The sequence below is a fragment of the Eucalyptus grandis genome, chromosome 5 (genome assembly GCF_016545825.1).
Source record: "Eucalyptus grandis isolate ANBG69807.140 chromosome 5, ASM1654582v1, whole genome shotgun sequence".
NCBI lineage: Eukaryota > Viridiplantae > Streptophyta > Magnoliopsida > Myrtales > Myrtaceae > Eucalyptus > Eucalyptus grandis.
In genome coordinates, this window is record NC_052616.1 from 61,094,577 (window position 1) to 61,108,280 (window position 13,704).

General features: G+C 39.8%; 2 long non-coding RNA genes across 2 annotated transcripts; both read right to left on the reverse strand.

Annotated features, from left to right (window-relative positions):
* Positions 1–2,927: 2,927 nt before the first annotated feature.
* LOC108960150 lies at positions 2,928–4,395 on the reverse strand. Its single transcript, XR_005551133.1, has 2 exons — positions 3,832–4,395; positions 2,928–3,533 (listed from the first exon to the last, which is right to left on the reverse strand). It is a non-coding gene; the product is annotated as an uncharacterized LOC108960150 (long non-coding RNA).
* A 4,089-nt stretch (positions 4,396–8,484) lies between these two features.
* Positions 8,485–9,367, reverse strand: LOC108959738. Its single transcript, XR_001987221.2, has 3 exons — positions 9,262–9,367; positions 9,063–9,141; positions 8,485–8,851 (listed from the first exon to the last, which is right to left on the reverse strand). It is a non-coding gene; the product is annotated as an uncharacterized LOC108959738 (long non-coding RNA).
* Between the last annotated feature and the right edge of the window lie 4,337 nt (positions 9,368–13,704).

Below are 13,704 nucleotides of genomic sequence, written 5' to 3' on the forward strand. Positions count from 1 at the left end.
TATATATATATATATATATATATATATAAACTCTACATTTGACTTTTATTTGTTTTAAGGGAATAAGGTATTTGCTAGCGGCATGATCACTTACTAACCCTATAAATAATAGGAAGGAAAGTGTTAGTGCATTAATCCTGGGGATTGAAAAGTTGAAAACGACAAGACATTACCCTTTATTTGAATTTGCCTTCTTGGGAGTTTGACATTTCCCAACAACTAGCTCACGATGAATAAATTGGAATCTATACAACGTCACTCCCCATCAATATCACGATTTAGTAACAAAACGTCCGAATGAACCTATCGAGAACACGTGACCCATGTTAGAGAGTTTTAGTGGGTAAATTGGAACAGATACCATGTTACCCTTCATTTGAATTTCGCCTCATGTCTATGTACACTCGTAGCCCTAAAGCTTGGAAGTGCCAAAGGTATTTCACATAGGATCTAGAGTGCCTACTACGATCCATCTAGAAATTAAAATGCCTTTGGTGACTCATCTAGGACTTCATGCCTGAAGCTCCACGCTTAGGATTTAAGATGCCTATAATTCCATTCTCACGACTTAAGATGCCTGTGGTTTCACACGGGACTTGAAATGCCTAAGTTTCTAAACGTAGGGCATGAGACGCCTAAGTTACTAACCTAGGTCTTTAGATGCCCAGGATTTCCACACCCAAGACTTAAAATGCCTAAGGTTACTCATCTAGGACTTTGGAGCCTATGGTTCCACACTTAGGACATAAGAACGAAGGCAATGGCTTACAGATTTTTATGGAGGGAAGAAAAGTCTGCAAACTCTTGCCATTCGAAAGAAACAAGTAAGGTTCCTAAAACTACATCATGGACGAGAGTTGTTGCCCGCTGGGCAACTTGCCCCGTTTTATCACCTGCAACAAAGGAAATAGGACATCTTATTTCCACATTCTAAATGGATTCCATTTGGAATGACACGCACCAATTTGTGCCGAAGTGGATGATTCAGCCTTATCGTGATTCCTTGGTAAGAGGTGCTGTCACTATGGTCAAACACACTCCTTTATCTGCAAAATGAGAGATGGAACAAGTCATTTCCATTCTTGGTTGAACTAATTTAGGAATGACACACCCCTATATGTTAAATCAAATGATTAGGTCTCATCAAGGCTCATTGGCAACCTCAGAATCTCTTATAATATGGTGAGTTCACATCATGGTCTCCGCAAGTGATGGCGGGTTGTAGCCTCAAAGCCTCGCCTTCCACAAGTGATTGCAACCTATAGCCTTGGAGTACTCTTTGCACGGTGAGAGACCAAAAGCTTGTGATGTCTTCTGTTTTCCATTACGTGTGCAAATGCAGCCTTGAAATTTTATTTGCACGGTGAGCTTTTGCAGCCCAAAGTATGCCATCATCTAGCAAGCTTTTGTAGCCCAAGGTTGAATTTAAAAAACGAAAAAAAAAAAAAAACTTAATAGAGAGAGAAGAGGAGAGGGGCCAATTTTCCTGCCACCGTCTAGCGAGCTTCCATCACTGCATTTGCATTTGAATTTCACTGCATAACCCATTAGCAAAATTCAAGTGTCTTTCATTTTTGAAAGGAACTTCTGCAAGCTCCCCCAAAGAGGAGTAGCTGTTGACACTTGAATTTCACCTATGAGTCCAACATACATATCTTGAAAAAAAAAAAAAAAAACAGTCCCCCATAGTCTAGCATTATCATTCTCTACCGCATTTCTCCACGTGTAGAAATCAGGGACATTTTTTGATAGCATGTCTACATCGAGCATCGACCTAGATGAGACTACAAATTTTTGTGAACTGGCCCGTTATGCGATCCAACCCGGAACTTTTTGCTGAGAACTAAGACAGTAATTTTATAAAGGTAATGGACACGACCCCAACATCGATGCAAAGCCCAAGCCCAAGCCCATTCCGTCACTCAAGGCAGTGTAGCTCTACTCACAAATGATTGTCTGTGCTTGCAAATGGCGGTCACGCTTGAGAATGAAGGCATGAGGTTATCTTCATCAAAGGTCCATGTTCCGCTGATTATAGAAATTGCTTGCTCATGTGGATCAGCCGTGCTACCAGTGGCTTGAAGACCCTTCACCCGAAGGAATATATGCTTGTCCACTCATTTCTCTTCTTAAGATCAAAACCAAGACTCTGAGGATTAAGGAAAACCCCCAAGACAATAGAGCCAAACCATTCTGCTCCAATGCCTTCCACTGCCACCTGAAGTCATTGACTGTGACAGATCAAATAAGTCAAACTCACATATGGACCATTAGATCATAAAGGTGGACCATGCAGAAGGGAAAGAACCGGCAGAAACTCCAAGAGACCGACGGCCGAGCTTCAAGGAACCAAGAGGTAAATGCAAATTTTACCCCATGTAGATTTAACAAGAAGGATGGGAAAGAACCGGCTAACACGTAAGAGACCAAAAGGTGGATGATCTTCAGTTGAGTTGATTAGGCAAATGTCAGAGTTTGAGGTTTCGATTCAGTAGTCAAAGGAGGGAGGTTCGGTTCAGTATTCAAAGGCCACTCTCCATGGATAAAAAGGGGGCAGCCTCATCCTAGAAAAGAGAGACCAAGTCCTCCCGTTCGTGAGAGCTCAGAAGAAAGAAAAGAGAAAGGGAGAAAAGCGCAAGTTTTGTGTGCTGTGCGCGCACATGGACAGTTCACAAGTTCTCGAATGTGTGTTCGTGTGCACTGAAAGTGCTATCATGTATCGAGTGCCAAGTTAGTACACTAATACGCAGTCGACAGTTGAATAGCCATCCAGATTCGCTCATTGAAGGAATGATCAGTGATCAAGATGAGCTTGGCAAACTATGTAAGACATCTAGAAGAGATTTTAGTTCAGTTATTGTGGAATAATCGATCAAAAAGTGGGGTAAAACACGGAGTAGTTTCAACTTTCCTTGTGCGCACAAGCATTAGAAAAGTACTTTGGTAGTAATTATGACCAAAGAAGATCTCCAATTCGAACTCGCTTAAGAGCACATATGAAGAACTAAGATTCAAACATTCAATTGACGAATGTGGAGAACCAGCTGGCTCAAATTACAACAATGCTGGCGGAAATTTCCGAGCAAATCAAGACTTTCGCTGTCCTACCTACTGCTGGGGATCCAAAACCCCCTACATTTATGCCCGTTCTGTCTGCATTCTTGAGTCGTCAACTATTGACCTTATTGGAAAGGAAGTAGCTGGAGAAGTCCCTTCGGTCACACCTCTCATAGTGGACCTTGATCCTTCTCTGAAGGAAGAACTTGTCTTCCTTTTAGAAGAAAAGAGTGCTACACGCCTTGCCAAAATGGAAGAGCGGTTGTGTTTGTTGTAAGGGCATGAGATGTAAGGGCTCAACAACTTGTCTCCCTATTCAAGAGTGAAAAAATTCCCTAAACCTTCAAGGTGCCATAGTTCAACAAGAAGTATGACGGTACTAGGTGTCCCAAAATACACCTCAAGTGCTATCTAATGAAGATGACCCATAAAGCAATGTTCTTCATCGCCGCCAATATTCCTAGAAGGGTGCATACCTTCGTGGGGAAAAAAAACATAAGTTCCTTATTCTATGATAGTGTCATGGAAGGTCCATCTATTTGAAGAAAAATTGTTTTCAAAAGATCATTTTCCAACTTTTTGGTGTTTGGATTATGGAAAACTAGTCTATCTATAGAAAATGTTTTTCCTGGATCTGAAAACAACGAGCTTCAATTGGGAGTGAATGACTTTTTCTTTTGACAAGAAGGAAATCATTTTCTCTGAACCATCAAATAAATGAAAACTAAATGTATATGTTTTTTTTATCATGAAGTTTCAATGAAACAAACGGACCTCCTTCTTGCCAGAATGGGAAGTTGTTTTCCCACAATCTAAGTTTGTTATTCCATAGATCCATTGGTTTTCCGTCATCCAAACCTCGAAAAATCTGATAACAATTATGAGGGAACGAATTTCATTTAAACAAATGAACCTTTATTGTCTACTGATAGAATAAACCGAGTAAAAATTCATACCAATAATGTGATGCACTATGCTTTTTATACAATTATTGTTCACTGTACCAATATCATAGGATAGGGCTTAAGAGTAATCAGTGTAGCCAATATGGAGCTTAATTCCAATATGTCGCGGACTCTTAAATACTCTGTACGGAAGAGAGTGGGATTTACACAACCAGCAAGCATAATCTCAATCCAGCAAATAAACAGCCAGCTGAGCAAATTAAGACTACAACACCAATCAGCCGAGCAAGACAATACACAACCAGCAAGCATAATCTCAATCCAGCAAATATAATTCATTAGACGCCGAAATGAATTCATGGCCCCTTGGAGTATACGTTACTTGTGGTGTAAGTCGACATGCTTTGCTCATCTAGATAATTGATTAAATGAATCTATAATTGATTAAAATTTCTAAGGAAACTAAGGCTAAATTTGTGGATCATTTCAAAGAATGGGATAGTAAAAGTCATCATGTTCTCATATGATTTCAAAACACTTCAATCCCATCTATCTGAATCTAGTTTTGTCTAATACGGCAAAGGAAGCTTGGGATCTTATTGTCGGTCATTATTCCAATTCAAATATTACCCACAAATATCAGCTATTAGGGAACTTATATCACATGCATCAGTCCATTAGTGATGCTCACTAATTTTCTAAAAATCATGATGGTATGCATGTCATGCAATTTTTGATGAGTTTGAACCCATGAGGGCCTCCCTTCGCATAGGGATATATTTCCTCGTATTGAGATAGTTGTATCGGAATTATTGAGTGAGGAGACTTGAATGGCTACCTTGAAAGAACCACGTGCTATTGTGTCCATCTCCACACCAACAAATGCGATACTTGCTACTTCAAGTTCTTCCTCCTTGCGCAACCCATTTTGCAAACACTAGTGTCGGCATGGTTATCTTGCATCTAATTGTTATTAGCTACAACCTATGCAACCCGTAGGATCGGTCAATCAACCTCACAATAGAGGTCCTCCTACCCTTTCTTGATTGCATGCCTATATGATCACCCTTCACAAGTTTGTGGATTAAGATTTATTGATAAAGACTACGTACAAAACATTGTTGAAATAAAGAGAAAATATACCGAAAAACATTAGATTAATCTAGTATAATCAAGTTCCAGAATCCAATGAATCTCTGGTCCATCCACATTTTACTTTAGTGTCTAATCAACCATAACCAATTAATGGCAGCTCCAAAAAATAAAATAAACTATCAAGTTACAATTGATAAGGCTTGGAAGAGCCTATGCTAAGCATCACGCTTAGTAATTTATTAGTTTTCTCTTGGGAAAAGTATATCGTAAGTGCCAAAACTTGACACGGGTAGACATTTAAGTGCCACTTAAAAAAAAAAATCAGGACACTTAAGTGACAACGTTGGCAAGGGTAAATAGAAATCCGACATGGCTTATTTTAATAATTTAAAGTGGTCTAAGTGGCTCATCAGAATGCTTACTCAGCAATGAACGTGCAAAACGACATCGTTTTGTCCATAAATTATTAATTTAATATTAATTAAAAATAACTAAAAAGGGGGGAACAGCAAGTTCGGCAAGGGCCGTGGAGGCCTTCGCCGAACCTACTATCCCCCCTTTCTAATAATTTGGTTTATTAATTTCTTTATAATTATTATTTATATTAAAAATTAATTTTGGGGGTTTATATCGCCACATGGAATTTTTTTAAAAAAGAAATTGCCATGTCAGTAGAAAAAGTCGCCAGAAAATGTCACGTTAGCCATTTGGCCGGAATTTCTCGTCATTGGCACTTAAGGCTCCGTTTGTTTCGCAAAAAATAATTTCCGGGGAAAACGTTTTCCAGGTTTTACAGCGTTCGTTTCACGGAAAATAAATTCCTTGGGGAAAATGTTTTCCATGAAAGGAAAAAAAAGCCTTTTAAATTAGAAGAAAATGCTTTCCACTTTTGAAAAGTGGAAAACATTTTTCTCACTTGATCTTTCTTATCTCACACCTTTACAAATCCTCACTTCCTCCTCCCCTTTCTTCTTCTTCTTTTCTTTTTTAATTCAAATTATTTTTAATTTCCTTTTTCTTTTTTAATTCGAATTATTTTTAATTTCATTTTTCTTTTCTATTTCTTTTCTTTTTATTTTCTTTGTTTCCCATCTTCTTCTTTCTTGGCTAGTCGTTGGCCATCGCTAGGCGAACCTCAAGCTCGTCAATCTCAAGCTTGCGCTCGTCGATTTGGTGAGCCTTGTGCTCATTGGCGAGCTCGAGGCTCACCGGTGGATCACGGAGCCATCACCGTGGCCGGCGACCGACCAAGAAAGAAGAAGATGGAAAACAAAGAAAAAGAAAGAAAAAAAATGAAAAAATTAATAATAGATTTAAAAATTAAAAATTAATTTTTTTAAAATGTGAAAATTCATTTTAAAAAAATATAATAATGAAAAAGAGTATATGGAGGAAAATATTTTCCTTACTTGAACAACAAAAATATTTTGCATTTCATTATCGGGTTTCATCCGAACACCGGTAAATAATTATATTTTCCCAGAAAATGACTTTTGAAAAATATTTTCCAGAAATGCCACATTTTTGCAAAACAAATAGAGTCTAAATATCCCAATTTTTTTTCTGATTTTGACACTTATGTATACTTTTTGAAACTTTTGGTATTTGCGGTGTCCTTACCCCATTTTCCCTTAGTAGTGAATGTTGCGGATGAGCATATGTGTGTGTATATATATGTACATATATTATGTGATACGTGGTTAATTGTTATATACTTAGTATATTCATTTATGTTACTTCTTATTTGCAACCATTTAATTTTAACACATATTTACATAGAAGGTCAAAATAAAATTTGGTTTTAACTGGGTTATATTTCATGGAAATATTGCTAATTCTAACCCGTGCATTTCACGGGTCAATGTGGTTATAAGTAATAGGTATATGGAGTATTCAAGGAGGCCCTCTATAAGCAGTTGACATGTCAGGGCCCGTTTGGTTCGACTTTGGGGAAATGCCATTGAGAGAATGTATATACCTTTGAGGTAAAGGGGCTTTTGGAAATGTTAGACCGTTTGGTAAATTATAGCATTGAAATGCAACTTTGCATAAACACTGTTTGGCAAAATTCACATTTATAATTAGTTTTTGTTATTTTGTTATTTTTTTTAAAGTCTAAAATCAAATTTTGGCGGCCGACCACCGCCGACTAACCGCCGGCCACCGCCGGACGGCCAGATCTGGCCTCGCCTGATCGCCTAGCTCGCGTGAGACTAGGCGATGCCGCCCGAGGTCGTGCGGACCTTAGCCGGCGTCGCCTAGCTCGCGCGCACCAAGCGACGCCGCCTGAGGTCACCCGACCTCAAACCACCTTGCCCGAGGTTGTACGACCACAGGTGAGGCTTCCTGGCCGGTAGATCTGGCTCCCCGGCGACCAGATCTGGCTGCTCGCGGCTGAGTGCCACCCATCGCAAGAAGAAGACGAACGGCGAAAAAGAAGGCAAACGGCGGAGGAAACGATGAACAGTAACTCGGTGAACAGTGAAATCGCATCTCCGAAATGCCCAATGCTCAAAGCTAGTCCTCCCTGGAATTCAGCTTTCGACATTTAAAATGCCCGCATTTCACAAATGGGCATTCAAAAGCCCTTGCCAACACCCAAAATTTCCCCAAAGGGGCTTTGGAGGAATGCCCAACCAAACACCCCCTTATTCTAAGTTGGATGATGCTTACATGATTTGAACACATGATCAATGGATTCACACTAAATACTAGACCACTCAACGTAGGTCTTAGACGTTGGAATGCTAGATTTGGGAGTTACCAAACAACGATTATAGCTCAACTCGATCTTTTTACCAAGAAGGCTATTTCGAATTGGTTCGTAGCTGTAGCATTTCATGGGGCTGGGGACTTGGAACGATGTTTGGTCATCCTTGTGAAATTATTGTCAATTGAAAATGACTTTAATCGGTATATTCATGAAAAAGTTAATAGATATTCAAGGTTGATATGATTATAAGAAATTTTGAGTCGCCTAATTGAAGTATGAAACCGCGGCCCAAACGTCAGTGCACTTGTCCTTTACCACCTTTTAGTTGATAGCAGGTCTTCGGACTGATTTGACCCACCCACAAATTAGGTGAATTCTCTGTTTACAGAAGGAACGAAGACCTTATTTGTATTATTAAAAGAGGACCCAGGCCTTCGCGAACGACTTTTCCCATTCAATCCGTTGGTAAGGACAATTCTAGTCGGCTTTTTGAGCAGAATTCTTAAGACTTGTTGACCTTTTACATGACCATGTCTCTCCCCCTCCCTCTCATCGAATGAATATGTAAAAAGTTTAGTAGCAAATATATTAATAAAACTAGAAAAAGGAAGATAAAAAACGAAGTATTTACTTTGATTGATTCGCTTCCAGGATCATATGTAGACTATTCGATCTATTTACCAACAAAAATTAGGAATAAGACACATAGGCATATAAAAAAAAAGACTGTATATGTAAAATCTCACTAAATATATTAACATATTTGATATTGTTATTCATGTCGAATCATAATTGTAAAAAGAGCCAAGAAAAGTAATACAAAAAAATTTCAGCAGCCTCCTAATGAAACTTGACAATCTCTCTCTCTCTCAAAATAGGAAAAGAACAGAAAAGAAAAATCTGAGTCATGTCATTTTCTTCATGTGAGTATTTTCTTTTCACGGGTGTTACTTCCCTTCTCCGAGGCTAATAATCTGAGTCGGACCGACTTTCTTTCTTAGACGGTTGACCAGAGGCACTGCGTCAACTCCCCCAACTACCACCACCTTGTCTTCTCCTTCAAAGGCCGCTGAGTTTACACCTGCATATGTTGACAGCATTGCTTGTCAGGGAAATTGATTGTGTAATTTAAAACAGCGGCAACAGTCGAAGTGAAAATTATTAATTCGTTTTGGAGGAACTGAGGTTGAGCAGAAGTGATGATTCAAGATCAGACGCGATGAAAACATCATCGAATGAGGCCGATTAACCTAAGCATAAAACCAAGTTCATGGGAAGTAGAGGGTCGTTACCATCTGCTTCGGTGATGGTCTGAAGAGCCTTGGTTCTGCATTTCTGGCACTTCATCTGAACCTTCAACACGATCTTCTTCTGCGGATCCGTGCACAGACAACGTCAACACGCGAAACCAGCTAACTCAAAGAGATGAAAGAGAAGAGAAACAAGAGATCTGGACACCCAAACATAATCACAGAAGCAGAATTCACAAACCGTCATGTTTTTTTAGGTATGCTCTGATCAAATCAATGGAAGCTGAATGTTATGCACGAGCCGGCGCGCGTAAGCCCTAGAGAAATGAGCGAATACTGATTGGAAGCTGCGGGAAGACGAGGGTGGCGATGAACGGCTTTATAGCACTTGGCTTGTACGGACACACGTTTGCGACGCGTTTTTTTAAGCCTTCTCGGGCAAGGCAGCATTGACGTTGGAAGGCCCCAAAAAAAAAAAAAAGAACAAAGAACAAAGAAAAGCATTTTAAGAGAAGCTTCCGGTGAATTGACGTCAGAAATGTTACGATGGTTCCTCGCAAATTCCGCCATTTTGCATTGAAATTGTGATCCGGCCGCCTACTTAGGTTATGGGTGCATACTATTTATCTGGGTCCAGTTCCATCAAAACGAAAAATTTGATATGTGATGATCGATTGGATGTATAATAAGAAAGTCAAACCACTCTTGAAAATTGTACTCTAATACCATAGAGGAAAATGAGTGCCCAATAGTTGTCCTTTATGTTGCTTACTCTTTTTGTTATTCTTTGCTTAATCTAATGTGTTTCTTCTATATCATCATTTGTTCAATGTGATAGCGTTTTTTATATATATATATATATATATATATATATATATATATATATATATATATGTGTGTACATATTGTTTTCTACATGCAAGGCTTAGCTTACGCATGATTAATGTTGAGATATATATGTTTTTAAAATATATATTTCCAATTTTCCATCGGGAAAAATTGTAGTATGATGGAAAACTATAGAAAGATTGCTTGTGCAAGTTGACTTTTCTATCGACATGTTAATTTATAGTGCTCTGCTCATTTTCAATATCTTTAATTATCCATGCAGCAGGCGAGCATGTTGGTTTCGCTTTGAGCCAATGAAAAGCCTTCATGAACTTCTCCTAAAATGAAGGCACTAATTTGACCTTTACAAACCTTATAAACATGAGAAAAAGCTTTAGTTAGTTTTAGTATACATATTTAGGTCCGATTAATGGGTGCCCTGAACAGTCATTAAGCATACTTAATGGAAACATTCTGATTTCCTAAGCATTGATTGCACACGACACTAAAAAGAATTGTGTATGGAAACTGTTAACAAATCTTGGAGTCTCCAGGACACTTATTAACAAGTGCACTTGGAAAACGTTTTAGCAAATCCTTAACGTAAATTCCAAACGATGACAATGTAGTCGTTATATTTAGGGCACAATGTATATGAAAAATTTATTGACTTTTATGAACTTTCGTCAATAATAATAGTAGGTACACCAAACAAACTTACAAAAAAAATATTGCAAAATGATGAGATGCGTTTTGGCTTTACTATTTTTCCCAATAAAGAAAGACAGCTAAAGTCAGTCGTTCATGTTGAAAATGTTATATAGGCGTACCGTGTACGATGGGAAATCAAACCATTGCTTTGGTACAAAAAGTCCAAAAGTAGGGAGAAGAAGTGCGTTCGCTTTCATATGAACTTTTTGGATTGAGTCAACTCGTGCATTTGATTTAGGAACATTTGCATTATTAGTATTAATTGTTAGATTTTTTTTGAAAAATGATTTAATTAAAAAGAGAGAGAGAGAGAGAGAGAGAAAGGGAGACCGAGCTGGGGCTAGGCCGGCCCGGCCTTCTCTCTTTTCCCTTCTTCTTCCATTCTTCTTCCTCTCCCTTGCTTGGGCCAGGCCCATTTCCTTGGTTCCTTCCCCGGCCCGGCCCGCGCGCCATCTTCTTCCTCCTTCCTCCCTCACGCGACGCGCGCTCCTCTCTGGCGACAGAGATTTAAAGGAGCAGAAAGCAAAAGCAGCCGTGATCCGCGGGTCAAGATCAGGCATGCCGGCAAGCTGGCAGCGGCAGAAGCAAGGGATAGAGAGAGAGAGAGGCTCGTTCCAGGTTTTTTTTTTTACTTTTATACTTTTTTTTCGTTAGGGAGCCGAGAGAGAGATTCCGAGGGAGAGATCTGAGAGCTCGAGAGAGCGGAGGGCGAGCCAGAGGGAGAGAGTGAGATCGAGAGAGCTTTTCGCCGTCGCCTAAGGTCCGCCCGTTGCTCGTCGTCCGAACTAGGTATGTCTTCCGAACCATAGGTGCCCCGTTTTGGGAGGTGTCGGCCTGGAGCTCGCGACCGACCGGTTCGCGCGAGCTCCGGTCCTACCGATCCTTCATGGATGTTTCCGTGTGTTCTGGTATATTCGGTTAGGAACCTAAGCCCGCGTTGGAGTATCGATCGTGGCAAAAATCTGTTGTTTAACTGCTTGCTAAAATGCTCGAACGAGATGTCGAGTTTTTGGGGTCTGTTTTGGTCGAGACCGATCGTTTCTCGTTAATGCCCATTCTGAGTGCGATTAACCCGTCCCCGAGCTATTTTGAGTGCTTCTTGTACATGTCGTGTGGACGTTTGCCTAAGCCCACGTCTTTAATGAATCCGCGTAACTCCTCCCGCAGATGAACCCTAACTGTTTGATGAAATGCCCCAAAGAGAGCTGAAATGCAGTCTCTATTTTTAACTCGAAATAGACTAGTGCCTGCTGCCATCTCTGTTAAATCATGTTAATTTTTATTGCTTACACTGGGTTCTAGTATGGTTTGCGTGAAATATTCCTGTGTTATCGAATCAACGAAGTTTTTTGCCATGCTAGAAACGGTCGCCGGTGTTGTTAGAAAATAGTAAAATTGATTTTGTGTTTTGTGTTTTGATTAGCTTATTTGTCTTTTAATTGTTTTTTGGCTATGTGTGTGTAAGCAAGTGTTATTCGGTTTGTAAACCGTCAAAGAAACGTGTGCTACAGCACCACGTCTCTTTAAGCCGCCGGAGAAGAAAAATCATGAAGAAAGTACAAGTCCTTGCTGCTGGAGATCTCAAGAAGTACGAAGGGAGGTGAACTTGTGGCTAGTAATATTTTATTCTTTCTGAAGACTGCAAGAAGAAGAGATACGCAGCCCACCTTTTTTGACTGCCAAGAAGAAAAGTTTAACTTTAACTCTTGCAAGTTTGAAGTCCATGCGGTGAAGTACTTTTAGATATAGGGGTTTACGTTAGTTTTAGTGTGTGTGAGAGAGTGAAATTTTAGAGAGAGTTTTAAACTTAGCAAAGTTAGTGTGTACTCTCTTAAGCCTTTACAAAGGCATATTGTGTAATATAATCTCTCTTTGTGTGTGTACTCTCTCCCTCCAAGTCTTTTTGGTTCCAACAATTGGTATCGAGCTAGCAATGGCATCCACTAGTTCGTTTCAGTTGCAACTTCCAAAGTTGAACAGAAAAATTACAACAACTGGTCCGTCCGGATGAAGGTTCTATTCAGTCCCAAGATTTGTGGAACCTGGTGGAGAACGCTACACCGAAGTAGCTGATGCTAAAGAATTCAATGCTTTGAGGAAGGAGGAGAAAGAAGTGTTGGTGGAATCTCGAAAGAAAGATCAGAAAGCATTATATGCGATCTTTCAAGCTGTGGAGGAGATGATATTTGAAAAAATATCGAGTGCGGAGACAGCGAAAGAAGCGTGGGATATATTGCAAAAATCCTACAAAGGCGATGATCATGTCAGGCGGGTGCAGCTCCAAACACTTCGAGGAGATTTTGAGTCTTTACGCATGAATGACTCAGAATCTATCTCGGCTTACTTTGATCGTGTACAAGCCATCGTTAACCAACTGAGGGTTAATGGTGAAGAGCTCCAAAATGTACGAGTTGTAGAAAAAATCTTGAGGTCTTTGATTGAAAGATTTGACTACGTGGTTGTGGCGATCGAAGAAGGCCAAGATATATCAACCATGACGTTGGAGAGGTTGATGGGTTCATTATGTTCGCATGAGCAAATAATGAACCGAAGTCTATCGGTTCGAATTGAGCAAGCACTACAGAGTCGGGTCACTCAATCAAATCGAGGAGGTCATCATGGTGCCCGAGGTCGTGGAGGTCGTGGTGGTGCCCGAGGTAGAGGTGGAAATCTAAATTCCACTAAAAGATATCAAACACGTGACAAATCAAAAGTCAAATGTTTTAACTGTAACAAATTCGGACATTACAAATCCGAATGTCGAGCAAACAGGGGGCAAGAGCAGCCAGAATATGTGCACACTGTCGATGCAAATGAAGGTGTGGTGTTAGCATGCCAAATGGATGACTCAAGTACCATGGACACAAAAATTTGGTATCTTGATACTGGGTGCAGCAATCACATGTGTGGTCAAAAGGAGCTATTTTCGAAGTTAGATGAGACGGTTCGTGGTGAAGTCAACTTCGGGAATATATCCAAAATTCTCGTGATGGGCAAAGGTAACATTGATATCAACTCAAAAGATGGTACTAATGTTACTATTGCAGACGTTTACTTTGTGCCGGGACTCTTTTGGAATTTGCTTAGTGTTGGGCAACTATCCGAAAAGGCCACAAAGTTAACATTGAAAATGGTGTGTGCACCA